A 20,897-nucleotide genomic window follows, 5' to 3' on the forward strand; every position below is an offset into this window, starting at 1 on the left:
AGAGGGTGCAAATCACTTAATCACTCGAGCGAGTTTCAATGCAAGAGATTGATTACACATCAGGATAATTATTCTCTCTGAATCGGCGTTCCTTTTGGACATGTTTCCCCTTTCGTCCGGTCTGTTATGTGGCCGTGTAAGAAGAGAAGACGTGAAGAAGGCCCTATTTCAAATAGGTGACATGAAGGACCCTGGTCCCGATGCCCTTCACACAATTTTCTTTAAAAGGTTTTGGCACATAGTTGGTGAGGAGCTAGCCAATGAGGTGCTTCAAGCAATCAACACAAGAAAGATACCAGAAGGTTGGAACTCTACTAATGTGGTGATGATCCCCAAGGTGGTTAGCCCACAGGTAATCACTCAGTTCAGGCCCATTAGTTTGTGCGATGTTGTGTACAAAATAATTTCGAAGATGCTTGCAAATAGGCTGATTTTTTTGCTAGAAGTTATTTCCCCTACCCAAAGCGCATTTGTTCCAGAAAGGTTGATCGCTGATAATGTGTTGGTAGCCTATGAGTGCTTTCATGCCATAAAGAAGAAAACCGATGGGTCTAATGGGTATTGTGCAGTTAAATTAGACATGCTTAAAGCATATGATAGAGTTGAATGGGGCTTTCTGCCTCATATGATGATAAAGCTTGATTTTAATGCACAGTGAGTTGAGATGATAATGGAATGTCACTAGTAGAAAAAGGGTCAAACGTGACGCACATTAGTGCCGGTTTGAATTTGAGCCGGCACTAATGTGTACATTAGTGCCGGTTCCAACGGCTAGCCGGCCGCTCTCATTAGTACCGGTTCGTGGCGAACCTTTAGCATCGGTTCGTGCCACGAACCGGTACTAAAATGAGTGGTGGCAGGATGTTGTCAGTCCGGGGCCCCTCCAGCACCTTTAGTACCGGGTCGTATCACGAACCGGTACTAAAGGTTGTCCTAAATAGACCCTTCGTCCACCCGAGCTCGCTCTGTTTTTCCCCTTTCCCATCTCCTCTCTGTTATTTTCCCTCTTCCTCTCAAGCTCATCACACATTTTGCCCAAGATTTGAAGACCCCCATCCATTCAAATGATCACAAAGGTTAGCAACTTTTTCCTTTCATCTCTCATTGCTAGATTAGCTCGTGCAATGCTTTATGTAGTGATTGATTTTTGAGTTTAGTAATTTGGGAGGAATTATATATATGTGCTAGTATTTGATTTATATGCAACTTGAGGTCAAAAATAACACTTAGTTTTGCATATGTAGGTGTGGTTTACTTAGTACCTTCTAAATCTCCGTCGTAACCACCGTCGATCGCTCGCAACGTCCCGTCGCCGGCACCACCTTGTGGTGAGCCTCTTGTTCATGAAGTTTTATATAAAAAATGATGTTTGTGTGATTTGGATATATAGTTACTCGTATAATTATCTTACCCATACGTTGTTTGTTATGCATAGTGCCATGGTTTTGATATCCGTCCCCGTCGGCCCTCGTCCGGGTTATGATTCAGATGTGGTATATTCTCTTTTAAAACTATTCATTGCATTTCGTGTTTATGACAAATTATGCCCATCAAGTTGACATAGATATTTGTATGTAGGAGGTAGTTGAACCCGAAATTCCAACCGACCCTATTGTCGAGAGGTTAAATTTAGTTGAAAGAAAAAAATGAGGATTTGAAGGAAAAATTGAAAAGAATTGAGGGGGAGAAGATGGAATTGGAGTTGCATGTTGCCGATGCCGTCGATGATCACAAGATTAAGATGGGGAAAATGCGCTTGAAGATTAGAAAGATTAGAAAATATGCCATTCATAGTGAGGCTTGGTATTATTATGCTGTTGGATCAATTGTTACCTTAGTTGCGATCTTGATCGCATTTGTTGTTGCATTTAAATTCTTTAGCTAGAGAGTTATTTGTTTGTTGCATTTAAGTGTTGTATGATCTTTATGTATGAACTTTATGTATTGTATTAATTTGATGTTTTCGGTGCTGTGTATTGAAGATGAGCCGGCAATGGATGTACGATGACCGATGCTCTCCCGGGTTCATTAATGGCGTGCATACTTTTCTACTTGCGGCTGAGGCAAACAAGCGAGTGGATGGTTTTATGCATTGTCCATGTGTTGGCTATAAGAATGGTCGCAATTACTCTACATCAAGAACCATTCACGTCCACCTGTTTGAGTCCGGTTTCATGCCCCACTATAATGTTTGGACCAAGCATGGAGAAAGAGGGGTTATGATGGAAGACAATGAAGAAGAAGAGGACGACGACAGCTATCCTGGCCATGGGTTCCCTGAATATGATGATACAACAATGAGGGAAGAAGCTGAGCCGGTAATGCGGGAAGAAGCTGAGCCGGCAATGCGGGAAGAAGCTGAAGAAGAGGCATCGGATGAGCCCGTTGATGATCTAGATCGGGCCATTGCCGATGCAAAGAGAAACTGTGCAAGTGATTTGGAGAAGAAGAAGTTGCAGCGCATGTTAGAGGATCACAAAAAATTGTTGTACCCGAATTGCGTAGGTGACAAGAAAAAGCTGGGCACCACACTGGAATTGCTGCAATGGAAGGCAGAGAATGGTGTATCTGACAAGGGATTTGGAAAGTTGCTGGTAATGATAAAGGATATGCTTTCAAAGGACAACGAATTGCCCGAGAGTACGTACCAAGCAAAGAAGGCTGTCTGCCCTCTAGGGTTAGAGGTGCAGAAGATACATGCATGCCCTAATGATTGCATCCTCTACCGCGGTGAGTATGAGGATTTGAACGCTTGCCCGGTATGCGGTGCATTGCGCTATAAGATCAGCCGCGATGACCCTGGTGATGTCGAGGGCGAGCGCCCCAGAAAGAAGATTCCTGCCAAGGTGATGTGGTATGCTCCTATAATACCACGGTTGAAACGTTTGTTCCAAAACAAAGAGCATGCCAAGGCGATGCGGTGGCACAGAGAAGACCGTAAGAAAGACGGAAAGTTGAGAGTACCCGCTGATGGGTCGCAGTGGAGAAAAATCGAAAGAAAGTATGGGAAGGAGTTTGCAGATGACGCAAGGAACGTATGGTTTGGTCTAAGCGCAGATGTCATTAATCCTTTTGGGGAGCAGAGCAGCAACCATAGCACCTGGCCTGTGACTCTATATTTGTATAACCTTCCTCCTTGGTTGTGCATGAAGCGGAAGTTCATTATGATGCCAATGCTCATCCAAGGCCCTAAGCAACCCGGCAACGACATTGATGTGTACCTAAGGCCATTAGTTGAAGAACTCTTACAACTGTGGAATGGAACAGGTGTATGTGCGTGGGATGAGCACATGGGGGAAGAATTTGACCTAAAGGCGTTGCTGTTCGTGACCATCAATGATTGGCCTGCTCTCAGTAACCTTTCAGGACAGACAAACAAGGGATACCGCGCATGCACGCACTGTTTGGACGATACCGACAATATATATTTGGCTAATTGTAAGAAGAATGTGTACCTGGGACATCGTCGATTTCTTCCGAGCAGGCATCCCGTAAGAAAGAAAGGCAAGCATTTCAAAGGTGAGGCGGATCACCGGACGAAGCCTCGCCACCGTACTGGTGCTGATGTACATGATATGGTCAAGGATTTGAAGGTGGTCTTTGGAAAGGGTCCTAGTGGACAACTTGTTCCGAATGACGCTGACGGACGCGCACCCATGTGGAAGGAGAAATCTATATTTTGGGACCTGCCCTATTGGAAAGACCTAGAGGTCCGCTCCGCAATCGACGTGATGCACGTGACGAAGAATCTTTGTGTGACCCTGCTTGGCTTCTTGGGCGTGTATGGGAAGACAAAAGATACACCTGAGGCACGGGAGGACCAGCAACGTATGCACGGAAAAGACGGCATACATCAGGGTCATGCAAGCTACGCTCTTACCAAAGAAGAGAAGGAAATCTTCTTTGAATGCCTACTTAGTATTAAGGTACCGTCTGGCTTCTCATCGAATATAAAGGGAATAATAAACATGACAGAGAAAAAGTTTCAGAACCTAAAGTCTCATGACTGCCACGTGATTATGACGCAACTGCTTTCGGTTGCATTGAGGGGGCTTCTACCGGAAAACGTTCGATTAGACATTGTGAAGCTATGTGCATTTCTCAATGCAATCTCTCAGAAGGTAATCGATCCAGAAATCATACCAAGGTTAGAGAATGATTTGGTGCAATGTCTTGTCAGTTTCGAGTTGGTGTTCCCACCATCCTTCTTCAACATCATGACGCACGTCCTAGTTCACCTATGCGAAGAGATTAACGTTTTGGGTCCTGTATTTCTACATAATATGTTCCCCTTTGAGAGGTTCATGGGAGTCTTAAAGAAATATGTTCATAACCGTGCTAGGCCAGAAGGAAGCATCTCTAAGGGCCATGAAAATGAGGAGGTCATTGAGTTTTGTATTGACTTTATTCCTGACCTTAAGCCGATTGGTGTTCCTGAATCGCGGCATAAGGGCAGACTGGATGGAAAAGTCACGCTAGGAGGGGAACAAATAATATGTATGGACGGACATTCTCTCACTGAAGCACACTATACAGTTCTACAGAATTCTGCCTTGGTGGCTCCGTATATGGATGAACACAAGAATTTGCTACGCTCCAAACACCCGGAGCGGTCTGATGACTGGATTACACGTGTACAAACCAGGAGTTTCGCCAGCTGGTTGCAGACACGTACCATGCATGACACCTCTATTGAAGATGACCTGTACTTGCTGTCCCAGTTACCATATTCGAATATAATGACTTTCAAAGGGTACGAGATAAATGGTAATACATTTTACACGATCGCCCAAGATAAGAAGATCACCAACCAAAACAGTGGTGTCTGCTTTGATGCAGAAACCAAGACAGGAAAGGAAACATATTATGGTTATATACAGGACATATGGGAACTTGACTATCGACGTGGTTTGAAGGTCCCTTTGTTTCGGTGCAAATGGGTCAATATGACACGAGGCGGGGTAACGGAAGACCCACACAACACGGAATGACAACAGTGGATCTCAACAATCTTGCGTATGCAGACGAACCATTCGTCCTAGCCAATGATGTGGCACAGGTTTTCTATGTGAAGGACATGTCTATCAAGCCAAGAAAAAGAAAAGATAAGGAAGCGAATGCATCGTACGATGAGCCAAAGCGGCACATAGTTCTTTCTGGGAAGAAAAACATCGTGGGAGTGGAAGACAGACATGTCAGAAGATTATGAAAAGTTTGATGAAATTGCTCCATTCACAGTGAATATTGACCCGAGCATCCCGTTAAATGATGAAGATTTTCCATGGTTACGGCGCAAAGGGACACACGCGAAGAAAAAGTTTCACACCCAAAGATCTGGGACATGATCGGCTTCACTATCATCACTTTCTTCTGTGTTTCACACCCAAGAGGGAATCTTTGTAATAGTTAGGGTAGTTATGTGTTTTGGCATTTGAACGCGAAGAAATTTTATGTGCAAACAAATTCTTTCATGCCTTTACTAATTTTTAAAGTTAAGTTATTCACAAACTAGTGATTCACACTAATTCAAAATTTAAACTATTCAAATTTGAAAACTACGGGCACTAACAGAAAGTTTGTAATTTTTTGTACCTAAAGCAAAAATATTCATAAAGAAACTTTAAATACACAAAAAACAACTCAAAAATAAATAAAGCAAAAAAATAAAAAAGCCCGCCTACTGGGCCAGAGCGGCCTGCATACGACTAGAAACCCAACTTGTTGTTGGGCCAAGATGCAGGCCCGCAAAGGCCCAGTAAGCCCACAGGGCAGCACAGAACATGTAGGCCCAGTAGGCCTGCTTTGGAGAGGAGCTCGAGAGAGCTACCGCACGGGGGTTTATAAACCAGTGCGGACGCCCCTCGGCTAGCGAGGTGGGACTAAACTTGCCGCACATCACCTTGCCAGCGCACCCCCTTTAGTACCGGGTGGTGGCTCCAACCGGTACTAAAGCCCCCCCCCCTTTAGTACCGGTTGGAGCCACCAACCGGTACTAAAGGCCTGTTTTGGTGCCACCACCCGGTATTAAAGGTCCATCCTATATAACTAAACACTTCAAAAATTTCAATTTCTCATCTGCTTCTTCTCCTCTGCCCCGTCGCCTGCCGCCCCCGTCTCCATATCCCTCGTCGCCGCCCCGTCCCCGTCGTCGCCGCCCCGTCGTCCCCGTCACCGTCGTCACCGTCGTCACCGCCGCGCCGTCCCGGCCCGTCCTGCGTCGTCCCCGTCCCCATCATCGCCGCCCCGTCCCCGTCGTCGCCGCCCCGGCCCGTCCCCGTCGTCGCCGCCCCAGCCCATCCCCGTCGTCGCTGCCCCGTCCCCTGTCCCCGTCGTCGCCATCCCCGTCGTCTCCGCGCCCGTCGCCGTCCCCGTGGCCGCCCCCCGTCGCCTCTCGCCTCGCCGGTGAGCACACACACATACATTTTTTTTAGTTTTTTAGTTATAGAAATAGTTATAAAAATGTTAGAAAATTTTCTTTTCTTAGTTATAGAAATAGTTAGTTATATAGCATTGTTAGAAATGTTATAGAAAAGTTAGAATTGTTAGGAATTTTTCTGTTTTTTAGTTATAGAAATAGTTATAAAAAAGTTAGAAATTTTTCTTTTTTTAGTTATAGAAATAGTTAGTTATATAACATTGTTAGAAATGTTATAGAAAAGTTAGAATTGTTAGGAATTTTTCTGTTTTTTAGTTATAGAAATAGTTATAAAAAAGTTAGAAATTTTTCTTTTTTTAGTTATAGAAATAGTTAGTTATATAACATTGTTAGAAATGTTATAGAAAAGTTAGAATTGTTAGGAATTTTTCTGTTTTTTAGTTATAGAAATAGTTATAAAGAAGTTAGAAATTTTTCTTTTTTTTAGTTATAGAAATATTAGAAATGTTATACAAATGTTAGTTATATATATAGAAATGTTATAATTTTTTTTTTTTCTGTTTTTTAGTTATAGAAATATTAGAAATGTTAGTTATATAGCATTGTTAGAAATGTTATAGGAATTTTAGTTATATAGAAATGTTAGAAATTTTAGTTATCAAAATCCAATCATTAAAAAAATATTACTTTTTGCGGGCATATAGCTAGTATTTGTTCTCGATGATGCCCGGCCCGCATCCTCGCCGTCGACCCGTCCGCGACGACGTCCGGCTGACCCATGTCCGGGACTGGGCTCCGCCGGGCTGGCACTGGGAGGTGCTGCCTGGAGGGGCGCGCCTCTTGATGAGGAACCCGGCCCCGGTCGTCGACCCTGATCTCGTTTGGTGGCGTTCGCGTGGGCCAGTTTCGGTGCGGAGGGAGCCGGCCCCGCCGGAGGTGGTACGTCGCCGTGTGAGGGAGGAGGACGAGCACGTCCATCGCTACATGGTTGCGTTAGAGGGCGGCAGGTTCTCCAATACCTGGCAGTTTCTTCAGGGATCTCACTTCAGCTATGATCCTGTGAGGGTTTCTTCTCTTTGGGTGTCCACCGCCCGCGCCGCATGATCCGAAGATGTATTCGAGATTATATCTATTATTCGAGATGATGTATTCGAGATTATATCTATTATTCGAGACGATGTATTCGAGATTATATCTATTATTCGAGGTGACGTATTCGAGATTATATTTGATGATGCTTATTATGTACTATGATTGATTCAGTTTTTCCTTATTAATTGATTGCATCCATGCATTGTAATTTGAATATATTTCTTTTGGATTAGTTAAACAAAACCTATGGCAGACAATACCGGCAGAGAGGGAGAAGAGGCCCTGTTCAATATCATATGCAATCCTCGCGGGCCAGATGATGATCAGAATGAAGAAGATTATGACGGCTCCGAATATCTAAACAACACCGGGGAGGGTGATATGATATTCGATCGCGACGACCGAATTGATGAAGTCATGAACTATGAACATGACGAAGAAAATGTTGATCTTGAAACAACAAAGACCGGCGGGGTATATATATTTATATAAGCAGGCATCTGGTGATCATCACATGTTTCAAATGACTTGAAGATATATTAACGAATCGATCTTTCTTCTTTCAGCCATCCGGATCGAGCAAATCTTCAGGCAACAGGACGAAACGAGGCCCGAACAAAAAGTTGAAGGAGGGCGTAAAGTACAATATCGAGGCAATCAGACCTAATGGCGAACCATTCGCGCCTAAGAAGATTGCGGACAAGTTCGTTCGTCAGTGCGGAGTTCTTGTGAATGACCAACTCCCGATCTCCCTTCAAGAATGGAGAGAGCCAGCAAAGCCACGTCCAGGAGTTACTTTTATCGACGACAGACAAAAACATTTGCTTTGGGAAACGCTCATGGAACATTTCACCCTACCAGATCATTTCACAGATGCAGATGTGGAGAAAGTCAAGAATGCTGCTCTTAAGAAGATGGCGGTTGCATTCAAGAACCACAAGATTCGTGAATGGGCCAAGTACGTCAATGGAGGAAGGAAGACTCCAGTATTCAAGGGAACACTAGAGAACCAAAGTGCTCATCGGGACGATTTCGTGAAATTCAAGGATTCGGAATTATCCAAGGAACGGTCGAGAATAAACAAGGACAATGCCGCAAAAAAGGATAAGTTCCATAAGCTGGGGCCAGGTGGCTATGTGGTGGGAATGCCTAAGTGGGATAAGTCTGAGAAAGAGATGCTGGATGCAGGTGTCACTCCAGAAACATTGAGCTGGCCCCCAGGTGCAGGACTTGGTTCTATGCGCATGGGGGGGAGTTGGACCCGAAGACAGGCAAAGTTTCGAAGAAGGCATGTCTGGACGGATCCGAAGATAAGCTACTTGTTGCAATAGAAGAGGCTCGATCCGGGTTGTTCGAGCCCAACAGAGAGAACGACGAGCTTACGCGTGCCCTGGGAAATCCTGAACACCCGGGAAGAACACGAGGCATGAGCGCTATTCCGTGGTATGAGGGGTTTTCGGACTAGAATGCCGACTACAGAACCCTTGCGAGAAAGAAGATTGCGGAGGAGAAGAAGAGGAAGATGGAGGAGGAGCAGAGGAAGCTAGACTATGAACGCCTTCAAGGCCTAGAATCAGTGGATGCGGACTTGGCAATCAAATTCCAGCGGCAGCAGGAGCAGATCGACTCACTTAGCCAGCAAAGGGGGTCTCAGCAGCTAGCGGATGATCCACCAATGGATAGCACCGTCCCATCCATGCCGAGAAGCAGCGTGGGTTCCGCCCCGGGCGACGCATTGCTGGATAGCTACCTAGTGGATGACATCATGGAGAACACTAACTGCGAGCTACACTTCAAAATGAAGAACATATCCATGAAGGTGGCGGACGCCCTTGCTTTTACAAATCCCCCCGAGGCAACCTTCCATTGCAACCCGATTCCAGCGGGCTATGCTCGTGTCTTGGTTGATGAGGTGGTGGACCAATATTCGGGGCTAGAGCTTGACATTCCTGGAGGTGACGATGAGCACACACTAGGATAGGCCAACCATCGTATCATCCTATGGAGAAAGGATTGCATCATCTTTCGAAGGCCACCGACACCGCGTCATCCGACTCCTCGTCGCAGTCCGCCGCCGAGTCAGCAGACTCCCACTCCTCCAAGTCCACCAACGTGTCAGGCCACTCCTCCTCCAAGTCCGGCACAGCTTCAGGCCACTCCTCCTCCAAGTCCGGCAAAGCGTCAGGACACTCCTCCTCCAAGTCCGGCACAGCTTTAGGCCACTCCTCCTCCTCCAACTCAGCCACGTCAGCCGTCTTCGCCGCCTCAGCAATCACGGAAGAGAGCCGCCTCAGCTATGGTGCGTAGCGGTACAAGTCGAGGTAGTACTGCAGGTACAGGCGGAGGCAAAAGATTTCAATATGGTCCAAGCCTCGCGCCTCTTCCGCAGAGGCCTTACGACAAGTCCGAGGAGGAAAACGTAGCCATATCGAAGGCCGAGGTGGAAGCCCATTTTGCACCAAAACCGCCACCGCCGCCAAGGGAGAAAGTGCCTGTGGAAAAGATTGACCACTTCATTCGTATGGCTAGACCACCAGCTCCCAAGCCTGTTGACACAGACTATGAGCGCCACCTCAGGAAGTTAAATCGAGCACGTCTACAGAAAGAGGCGAGCTCGAGCTCGAGCAAATCAGCTGGCAAAAGGAGCGGTAAAACCGTTCCCCAGCTGGGAGAACAGGCGGCACAATCAACCCCCCCGCTTGTTGTGCCAACAACACATGAGAGTAGGCGCGCCCAATATTATTGTGGGTAAACCGTTAACGTTCCCAGGGTGGGCGATGTGGTAATAACCAAGGAGCATATTGCGCAGGCTGAATCGATCGGGATCACTGTTGGACAACTCCTCGATATCGAGCCCACGTCTCCGACTAGAGAGGAGGAAATAAAACGGAAATATGCCCGGGGCAAACCTTTGGTCGAGCCAGAGGAGGTCAATAAGCTCCCAACAAGAATGTATGAATTGCATCAATGGTACATGGACATTACCAAGATTTCCAATCGAGAGTACCTCATGATGAATGTCAACGAGGAGCATTACTACCATAAGAAAGCTGTGACCGTTGAGTATTCAGAACTATTTCAGCTATACAATAAAGACACACTCGACAAATCTATCGTCAGTTGCTATTGTCTGTAAGTGATTTCTTTCTGTAATTTAAGTCTCAAGCTAGCTGATCATTTTGATCAATCATTACCTGTAATTATCCTCACTATATTCTTTTCTGTGGTATTATGTAGGATGAAGATTTATGAAATGAAAAAAGGTGGACGCTATGGCATTGGGTTCGTTGACCCAAATACCATTAATGAATACACATGGAAAATAGATCCATATCACGAAAAATGTGTAGAGGAAAGCATGCTACAGTTCTTCAAGGAACTCAAATACAATGAAGATATACTACTTCCTTACAATTTTCAGTGAGTCACACTGTCTTGTACTACAAATTCTGTTTTTCCCTACTAGCTATAGCTACATGTTTTTGCTTACATATGCCCGCTTAATTAAGACATGCAAACATGTGTGCATGCAGATTTTACTGGATCTTGTTAATCATTAAAGTTGATGAAGGAACAGTTGAAGTACTAGACTCGCTACTTAAGAAAGCAAGTGACTACACCATCGTGAAGGGGATAGTCAACAGGTAATTTCAATCATTATTAACTATATCTCGGCCTATTTAATTAGTTCGTCATTTCCTGATAACAACTATTTAATAACCCATTTATTCATTTTCTTTGTTGGCGGGGCAGGGCTTGGGCAAAGTTCATCAGGGCCACTCCAGGCGCATGGAAACAAAAGCTGAAATGGTATCGACCCAAGGTAAGTAATTAAGTAGTACTAGCTAGCTGCCATCTCTTTAATTATCATGCTTGATTAATTATTATCTGATCAAATTCCATTCTCGTAAAGGCCCTGAAGCAGGCGCTGGGGAATGATCTATGTGCATACTACGTTTGCGAGAACATTCACATGATGGCGTCCGAAAGGAGCAAATCTTAAAGATAGGAGTGGGTACGATATCGATTGTCAGAACACTATTCACAATTTTTACACCATTATCGATATCTAGTCACACAACTAATACACATGCATATTGATCTCCTTCTTAACAGTTCGAAGAGGTGCGGGACAAGCTCCTAGCACAGGACCGCATAGAAGCAATTCAAGAGGAAATAGCGGGATTTTTGCTCGACCAGGTCATAGATCCCAAAGGAGAATACTATTACCCGTTACCGCCCCATGAAGCACTTCCAATTGTTATCGTGCTCCGAAGGCACCAATTAGCTAGGCTAATGCCACTGGCTCCGAAGGCACCAATTAGGAGAAATTGTATATATATGTGTGTGTGTATATATGTGTGAATTAATTAATGGTGGTTGTGTGAGACATTCGATGATATATATATATATATATTATAATCGGTTCTACTAGAAATTCTATTTATATATATGCATAACGTGTACAATATGTAGTATCGTAAAATACCAGCAAACGGAAAAAATTAAATGGAAAACACAAAATTAAATGAAAAAGAAATCATAAACCCAACCCCCCCCCCAACATTTTAATACCGGTTGGTGACACCAACCGGTACTAAAGGGCTCCCTGCCCCCGAAGCTGGCTCGTGCCACGTGGTTGCCCTTTAGCACCGGTTCGTGCTGAACCGGTACTAAAAGGGGGGGGGGCTTTAGTGCCTACATTTTAGCGCCGGTTACCAAACCGACACTAAAGGGCCTTACGAACCGGTGCTATTGCCCGGTTCTGCACTAGTGTGTGTCTCATCGGTGAGCTACGGGATCAGGTTTAATTACACAGAAACCGATGAATTCACACCTACTCGAGGCGTAAAACAGTGGGGTCCACTATCTCCTTATCTTTTTTTATCTGTTTAGAAGGTCTATCCACTTTACTAGCTATCTCATGAGGATGAGACAAGTGGTATTGAGGGTATTCACATTTGCAGAAACACACCCTCTATTTCTCACCTTCTTTTTCTAGATGAATTGTTAATTCTGATGAGAGCAACTACCCACAATGCAAATACTTTGAAGAAAATTCTGGATACTTATTGTGACAGCTCGGGAGAACGTGTAAGTATAGCTAAATCTAACGTTTTGTTTTGTCCCAATACAAGTGTCAGAGTCAGGAAAGTTGTTTGTAGGGACCTAGATATTTTGACAGAAGCTCTCCCACATAAATACTTGGGGTTACTTACAGTGGTTGGAGTTGACACGAGTGACTGTTTTTAGCACCTAGTTGATAGAGTTTGTCAAAGGCTTAAAGGTTGGAAGGAGAAAGTTCTCTCGATGCAAGGAAGGAAATATTACTGAAATCTGTAGCACAAGCAATCCCTTCCTATGCAATGCCAGTGTTTAAGTTACCAAAAGGAATTTGCAAATCAATTACTGATGAGATCTCAGGTTTTTGGTGGGGAGATGGAGAAGAGAAGAAAAAGATACATTGGTCCGCTCGGTGGAAAACGTGCATGCCAAAGAAGATGGCGGCGGGGGGGGGGGGGGGGGGGGGGGGGGGGGGATTGGGGTTCAGGGACCTTCATATCTTTAATCTTGCTAGTTTAGCAAATCAATGTTGGTGACTACTCCAATATCTAGAATATCTTTGTGTACGAGTATTAAGTGCTAAATACTTTCCTAACGGGGACATTCTAAAGGCTGGACCGAAGAAAGGATCGTCATTCACATGGCAAAGTATTGTGGCTGGTATTCAGACATTCAAGTGAGGCTGCATATGGCAAGTTGGTTCGGGCTCACAAATAAATATTTGGGAAGTCCTCAGATCCCCTCTAGTGAATCCAGGAGAATTATCATCCCAAAAGGGGAACGATGCTAACCAAAGTGGAGGAAATCATGGGTCTTCATACGGGACAATGGGATGTTGATTTCATAAGGTCCATTTTTTCACCCGTGGATATGAACAAAATCTTACAAATTCCTCTCCGGACTAAGGATATAGATGACTTTGTAGCTTGGCATCATACCAGATAAGGAACCTACTCGGCTCGGTCAGCTTACCATGTCGAGTTTCACCATCAGTTCGGCCATCATATGAGGAGGGCGGACGAACAAGGCAGTGTACACATAAACCCCAATGGAACATCATCTGGCAGCTTCAGTTACCAGGCAAGATTAAACACTTCGGGTGGAAGGTCCTTAAAGGTGTGCTACCGTGCTTGGGTGTGATGGCCGGACGACACATCCCAGTCTTACCCCAATGCCCAAGGTGTAGTATTGAGCATGAAGACATCCAACATACCCTGTTCAATTGTAAGCATGTAGAGGAGGTTTGGAATGAAATTGGACTCAATGATACTATACAACAGACGGTGGCTCAGGATCATTCTGGTTATGTTGCATTGGAAATTTTATTGAAAAACCGGGCGAGACTAGACGATCTACCTACGACTGAATTTATTTTGATTGCTGTCTGGTACACCTGGTGGCAACAACGGCAAGTTTCTAAAGGAGAAAATATATAATCACCAGACTGTACAACTGTTTCAATTCGAGTTTTTGTCAACTAATTTTGTTCGAGCTGCAACACCGAATCACCCTATCAGCAAGAAAATTCCTACTTGGAAGAAACCGATGGAGGTGACTGTAAAAATCAATGTTGATGCATCTTTTCATGCTGAGACACTCTCGGGCTCTAGCAGAGTGGTGGTGCGAGACTACAACGAAACTTCATAGCTTCTACGACCTAGGTCTTGCCACACGTTAGTAACGCAGAATCAGCTGAAACGAGTGCAATCCACATGTCTCCCACGTTCTATCCCCGCTTCGATGATGCGTCTAGCATCGTCAGAAGGCGTGTGGAAGTGCGTCTCCATTGGATCTCGCGGGATTTGATCGGTGCTGGTCTTCGATGGATCTGTTTGGATCCGGTCATCGTTCGTCTTTGTTTGGGTGTTTACAGGTTTGACGATTCCGATCTAGGACTTTCTTCACCGACGATGGGTGCTGCTCTGGTGCGCTGGTGCTACCGGGTCTTAGCACGACGACTTTCCGACTGTCTACTACAACAAGGTTTGTACGGCTTCAACAAGGGAGGGGCGATGATGGCGACGCGCCTTCGGCTCGCTCTAGTGTTTGTAATCGTCGCTAGGTGGTCCACGTACCTGGTTGTAATTTTTATTATCTCTTGTGTTCTTTGTATTACTATAATTTTTTTTTCGCAGAGGTCTACCATAATTAGAGATGAATAGATTAGAAGTTACTCACGCAAAAAAGAAAAGAACTGGGACCAAGGGATACAACGATTTTTCACATCACACTACACATATCCATTCCCTCACAACATGGCAGCGGGGTTCCACTACTGGAAACAATAACGGAGCAACAGAAGCTCAGGTCCCTCTGCCCCTATTTTACAACAAGATGGAAACGGGCCTCATCAGTGATAGATCAACCACTCCACGCTAACGCAGAAACAATAATTCCATTTAGCCAATAATTAACCCATGGATCCATCTTTCCGATTACCATAATTAGCATCGGCTAGCTGGCGACGGATCGATCGCACCGGGCGGCCGGCGGGCACTGCTTCCGCTGGGGACAAGCCTGCCGGCACTGCAACCACATGTGCTCTCCTGCACGCAGCATCGCGTCGCGTTCGCACGCCAAATCAGCAGCGCGCGGCGTGCAAATGCAGATGACAATGAGGACGACGGATGGATCATGGATCAGATTCAGATCTGCTGCCAGGATGTCCACCCGTCCGGAGATCTCTCCGCATGCAGATCTTGGCCGTTGCGTACGTACAGTGGCGTACGCTACGTACGTCCGTCGTATCCGTTCCATGGTCGGTCGATCTACAGGCTGGACATGCAGGCAACGCATGTGTGTGTGCCATGGATCAGCAAGCCAATTAACCAAGCCGTTAAATAAGCTAGGCTCTGAAATTCGTCGATCCATGATGGCTCACATTTTTCACATTACCCGCAGGGGTAGCATTTTTGCTTCTTGTACTACTACTGATAGTGAAGCTTTCCCGCCCGGCAAGACTCAGCCAGGCAGCCACCACCACCTGGTTCCTCGGCTCTCCGGCCGGTGGGAGGGGGGCGAGGGTTTTCTTCTCCGGCGCCGGCAGTTTCCCCTACCCTGGACCTAATCCGGCACCGCGAAGCCGAGAAACCCTCCACGGTCACCTTCCTCCGCGTCTTCGCCTCCGCCATCGCCGCCTACCCCACGAATGAGCGATGCACAGGCATGCAAAACTCGATGCAGATCTGGAAAAATCACGGTCGTCTGAGCTTTAACCAAGCCGTTAAATAAGAGTTAGGCGATCCTACAGCTACAGTGAGTCAGTGAGGCACATGCACACAGGCGTACCTACAGGCTACAGTATATCTACTGCAATAATGCACATGTACGTACGTGTACGTCCCTGCGTACGTACGTGGGCGTGCACGCTCGACCAATACGAGTTAACCCCTTGTTGCCCGCTTGCTTGCTCGTCTACCTACGGATCCATCCCATGTGGATGGTAGTACGTTGCTCATCTTCTCTGGTACTCTACTCTCTGAGTCCATGTCAGCGTGTCACTGGTAGCAGTAGCACGTACGTGAAAGCAACTTGAAAGCAATACGTACTATGCAAGGAAGAAAATTTGAGAGAGGAGAAAATCTTGAAGGAGCCAAGCAGCGTGTTCCTTCTAGAACAGAACAGACAGCCATAGAAAGGTGGTCCAAGGAGGAGAGATGAGCTGCTAGCTACCAAGCTGTGGATGCATATGAGACGGATCTGCGCAGCACGCCATGCATGCATTCATGCGTGCATGGCCTACTTGTTTCTGCGACCTCTCATTTAGATCGACCTGATGCATGCATGCGTTCCATGCTTTGGATCCGGTAAACAAAATCTACAACCTCTGTAACTTAACGTAAGATGTTTTTCACACAAGAAACAAAACCAAAAAACGTCTTATATATTACTCCTTCGTCCCAAAATAAGTATCGCGGATTTAGTGCAAAAGTTGTAGAGGGAGTACCATCTACGGCGGCCATAAAGTTCTCTCTCTCTTCCACCCACACACTCTCTGGTGTCTGTACGCACAGTAGGCAGCAAACACGCAGCTGGCTAGTGCTCGTCGGGTTATATAAGCAGCGTGAGGGATGGAGATCGGGAGGGCAAATGGCACGGAGAGATGAGCAGCCAGCAACGTGGATAAATTCCAGCTAGCTAGCTAGCCTGCGGCAGGCAGATCTCCCATTCAAGCTAGTCCATGCCATGCCTTTCCACAGCTTTCTTGAACTTCTCTTGCGCCTCTCCTTAATTACTCCCCACTCTCTCTGTCTCTCCCTTTCTCTCCGTTGGTAGAGAGAGACATGAATGGGGAGGGAGAACAAGAGCAGGAGCAGCAAGAAGAGGGTCAAGAAAGCTGTGGGAAGAAATGGCATATCCAGGACTTTCAATTGCGACTAATTTCCAATTGCTGGGAGGGGTGGGAGATTTCATGTTAATCTCCACGCAAGTGTAAGTTGATTCGTATCAGATCACTGGAATTAATTAGCTCTTTCCCGCAAAAAAGAATTAATTAACTCTAGATCATCGGTGCATTTTGATGTTCCTATAGTTCCCATACATCTTAATTTGCTTCATTTCCGACTCCTTGGATTCTTGATTTCGTGGTTGGATTGGATGATGGTTCCTTTTTTTTTTGCCTCTCTCACTTTAATTTTACTTTTAGATTGGCGTTCTTCTTGGCTCCTCAAATATAGCTAGCTGGTTCAGTTGTACTATGTGAAAGTGGTGAAGTTATTCGGAACCTCTCTATGTCATATGAATCCATTTTGGAAATTCAGGATAAAATAACTGTACTATAAAGTTTAAAAATCACATAAGTTGGTACAGTGCAAACTTATCCTTGTGAATTATAAATACAAAAACGATCATTTTCAAGCGGCGTGAATTTGAAAATCAAGCTATTAAACAAACTAGCTAATTGCCCTTGGATTGCAACGAGACACACATATTCCAGTGGTTCAACATCAATCGTGTCCGACATAAGTCTTACACCGACGACATTCTATATTTACGTAAGTTTTGATTTGATTTGAGTATCAGTAGGGGAAGGAAAGGACATTTTTTATTTAATTGACGTGTTGGTAAGATTTAATTTGATTAGATTGAGTTAATGCAGGGCTTGGAGGAGGGGAATCCGAGGATAGGGGCAGTTGGATGTATGAACGTACATTCCTCAGCTCTCTTTTAATAGTAGAGATTGCTATGTAGACATATATTCTTCTAGTTATTTTTGCTTTCAGCATAAATAATGATAATTTCTATGTAAACTCGTAAGGATGGGTTTGTACCTATTACCTACATACTCCCTCCGCCCAGTAAAGAGTGTACGTTTGGCATCAAAATTTGTCCATAAAAGAGTGTACTTCTATCTTTCCAAGCACTTTAAAGTAGAAAAAAAAACTCCTCTCTCATCACACGGTAATCAAGACCAATAGCAATCTATACATGGTCTTCTTAATTTCTACATGCACTTAGCTCATTGAAGGTTCGTTAATTAAAGAGGAGAGAGATGGTGGCTTGCACTTTTCCAATGCATTTTTTAACTCCATAATTTGTCCTAAAATCTCTAGATGTATACTCTTCACCGGACGGAGGGAGTATATATATATATATATATATATATATATATATATATAATTTTCTAAAAGATTAAATGATTTTTGTTAAATACAAAAAGTATGTTCATACAAACTCAAGTTCAAAGTACTTCTTTCTTTAGCTTTTACTAGTAAATATGTACGTGCAATGCACGATGATATTAGGCAGATACTAATTGCACACAAATATTAAATATGATATTATTTAAGCATTAGTTATGTGATTAGCGTTGACGTCAATATTTAGTATGTAATTAATTGTACACTAAACGTGTTGAGCGCTGACCAATGGAGTAATTTAGGTCATTGGATTGACCTGATTTAATGGTGAAGATCAGTTGGATATGTCTCTTTGAGTCTTTTATATTGTTATATAGATACATAGATATATGTTTTCATATTAACAATTTTTTTCTCAAATACGCACGAGTGTGTGTAATATATTAATGAAGAAGTGGGTGTGAAGAGTGACACTTGAAGGAGCCGGGCCATGTGTATATATTGGTTGTGTGCCATAAAATATATACTATTGTTTGTGTGCCATGTGCAATGAAAAATGAACGAATATGATGGCTTGGTACAGTATACACATGACAAAAATGAAGAAGAAAAATCGGCCACCGTTGTCTTGGATCATAGACAAGATTGTCATGCATGGGTTTGTTTCACTTCAGAAATCCAAAAATTATACAACCGGCGTAGAAAACATTGAGAACTGTATGAGCAAAAATAATAAAAGAATCTTCATTGCCGTTATTCTGAAAAGTTCTTAAGAATCGGACAATTGCGATGACTGCTAAAATTGCTCTAATGTCACCGATGCATCCTGAGGTATACTTCATACTCCATCCGTTCCACAATGTAGCACATATAGGTATTTTCAGAAATCAAACTTTGCAAACTTTTACCAAGTTTGTAAAAATATATACATCTAGAATACTATGGAGCTGTTTGGTTTCTAGCCACAATTTGCCATACCTCACCTTAGTCAAGTTTGACCAAGTTAGGTGGGTGTTTGGTTCTAGTCACACTTAAGATAAGAATTTTTTTTATGAGAAGTGAACCCCACATATTATAGATACAAAAAGTGTGGCAAGATTCTCTTAGTTACGTCAAAGTGTGGTTAACAATTTAAACAACTTAAGTTAGACAAGTGTGGCAAAACTAATGTAGCAATATATGGCAAACATAGTCATGATCCAAACAGCCCCTAAATACATCATAAGACATATTTTGATATTATATAAATTTGGTATTGTAAATATAAATTATTCCGTCTATAAACTTGATTAAAGTTTATAAAGTTGGACTTTCAAAATATTTATATGCATTACATTATAAAATGGAGAAAATATATTATATTTTACTCTGCAGGATGCTTAGTAATCTGATACGGTAGTGGCCACAATGAGAAATGCACGGATACGATGGCTTGGTACGGTATACAACACAAGACAAAAATTGAAGAAACCGTCGTCTGGCGTCCAAGATAAGATATGGGGTAAATTTCAGTTCAGAAACCCAAAAGATGGACAAACTGGGGTATAAATGAACGAGAACTGTATGAGCAAAAATAATAATACTAGAAATTAATGTTTGCCTGCCGACATTCTACAAGGCTGGATCGATGCAGCAGGGGATGTTCCACAGCCTGTCAAGGTTAACTTTCGCTTTACCCCACTGACAGCCGGACAGCCAGCCAGCCACACATGCCCAGGCAGTGACACAAGGCAGCTTTCCCCTCTGCTCACTCCACCTCCTGCTTCATCTCCTTCCTCAGCCCACTCACCCATAGCAGCGCAGAGAGAGCCCTGTGCCCCCATCCATCTCCATCACAGGGACAACACTCCGGCGAGGACCAAGGGGAGGAAGGGAGCACTGACGCCTTGGACCCGTAGCTGCCGCCGGCCCACATTCATGTGGTGGCAGTGGCCCCTGCTGCTGCGTGTGTCAGGTAGGTAGGCTGCTTGGTCGGTGTCAGTCAGCATTACTATCACCCCTCCCGCAGTAGATCTCTCTCGTGTCAGAGTCACCGCCTGCCCAGGAATGATGAATGGTTTTCACCGCAAGGGCCATGGCCGTGTCAGCAAGCAAGGGATCACTCCAGTAAAAATTCTCTCTGGGAGCGGGTAGGTTTCTAACCCGGCTGCAAATGACACAAGGAGTCAAGGAACAATGTCAGGTTGGTTTAGCTCTGGGCTATTTTGTACTTGCCGTCGGCATCTTGTTAAGAGCATTTCCAACATTCGCACAAAAGTTTCGCATGCTAAAATAGTTTTAGCATGACATGATAGCATTTTTAGTATGCCGGACCCAATATTGATTTAGCACATGCTCAAAAATACGCGCCTAAAAAAACACGCAGTGTAAATTATGAAGCGCGCGCAATCCGGCGTTTCAAATTTGTAGCTTCTGATAGCGCTTTTTAGCGTCTGCCCAAACTTTTTACGCGGGCACTATTTTATAACTTCTGCTGAAGCTGTCTGGCATTTAAAAAACCTGAATTTTAGTACGTGGAGCAGTTTTTGTGCACGTGTTGAAGATGCTCTGATGGAAACTTTGGAAGGGGAAAATGCCATGTTGGTTTTCAGCCGTGCGATCTACTACGCGCCGCTGCATAAGTTGGGCAGACATCAATCGAGCTGCACAGACAGCTAGACGTGGGCCGTGCTGCACTACACACGCTGCGTGCTGAGTAGTACCACTCCACGGTCTCAGTTATACTGTCAACGATTAATTAGAACTTGAAAGTTTGGATTTTCTGTGGTCACACTCCTGGAAAGCGT

General features: G+C 44.4%; 1 long non-coding RNA gene across 1 annotated transcript; it reads left to right on the top strand.

Annotated features, from left to right (window-relative positions):
- The first annotated feature begins 16,640 nt into the window (after positions 1-16,640).
- Positions 16,641-20,407, top strand: LOC125515239. The gene is made up of 2 exons (XR_007286898.1): positions 16,641-16,963; positions 17,631-20,407. It is a non-coding gene; the product is annotated as an uncharacterized LOC125515239 (long non-coding RNA).
- Positions 20,408-20,897: the final 490 nt, after the last annotated feature.

Source organism: Triticum urartu, chromosome 6, assembly GCF_003073215.2.
Source record: "Triticum urartu cultivar G1812 chromosome 6, Tu2.1, whole genome shotgun sequence".
In the NCBI taxonomy this organism is placed as follows: domain Eukaryota; kingdom Viridiplantae; phylum Streptophyta; class Magnoliopsida; order Poales; family Poaceae; genus Triticum; species Triticum urartu.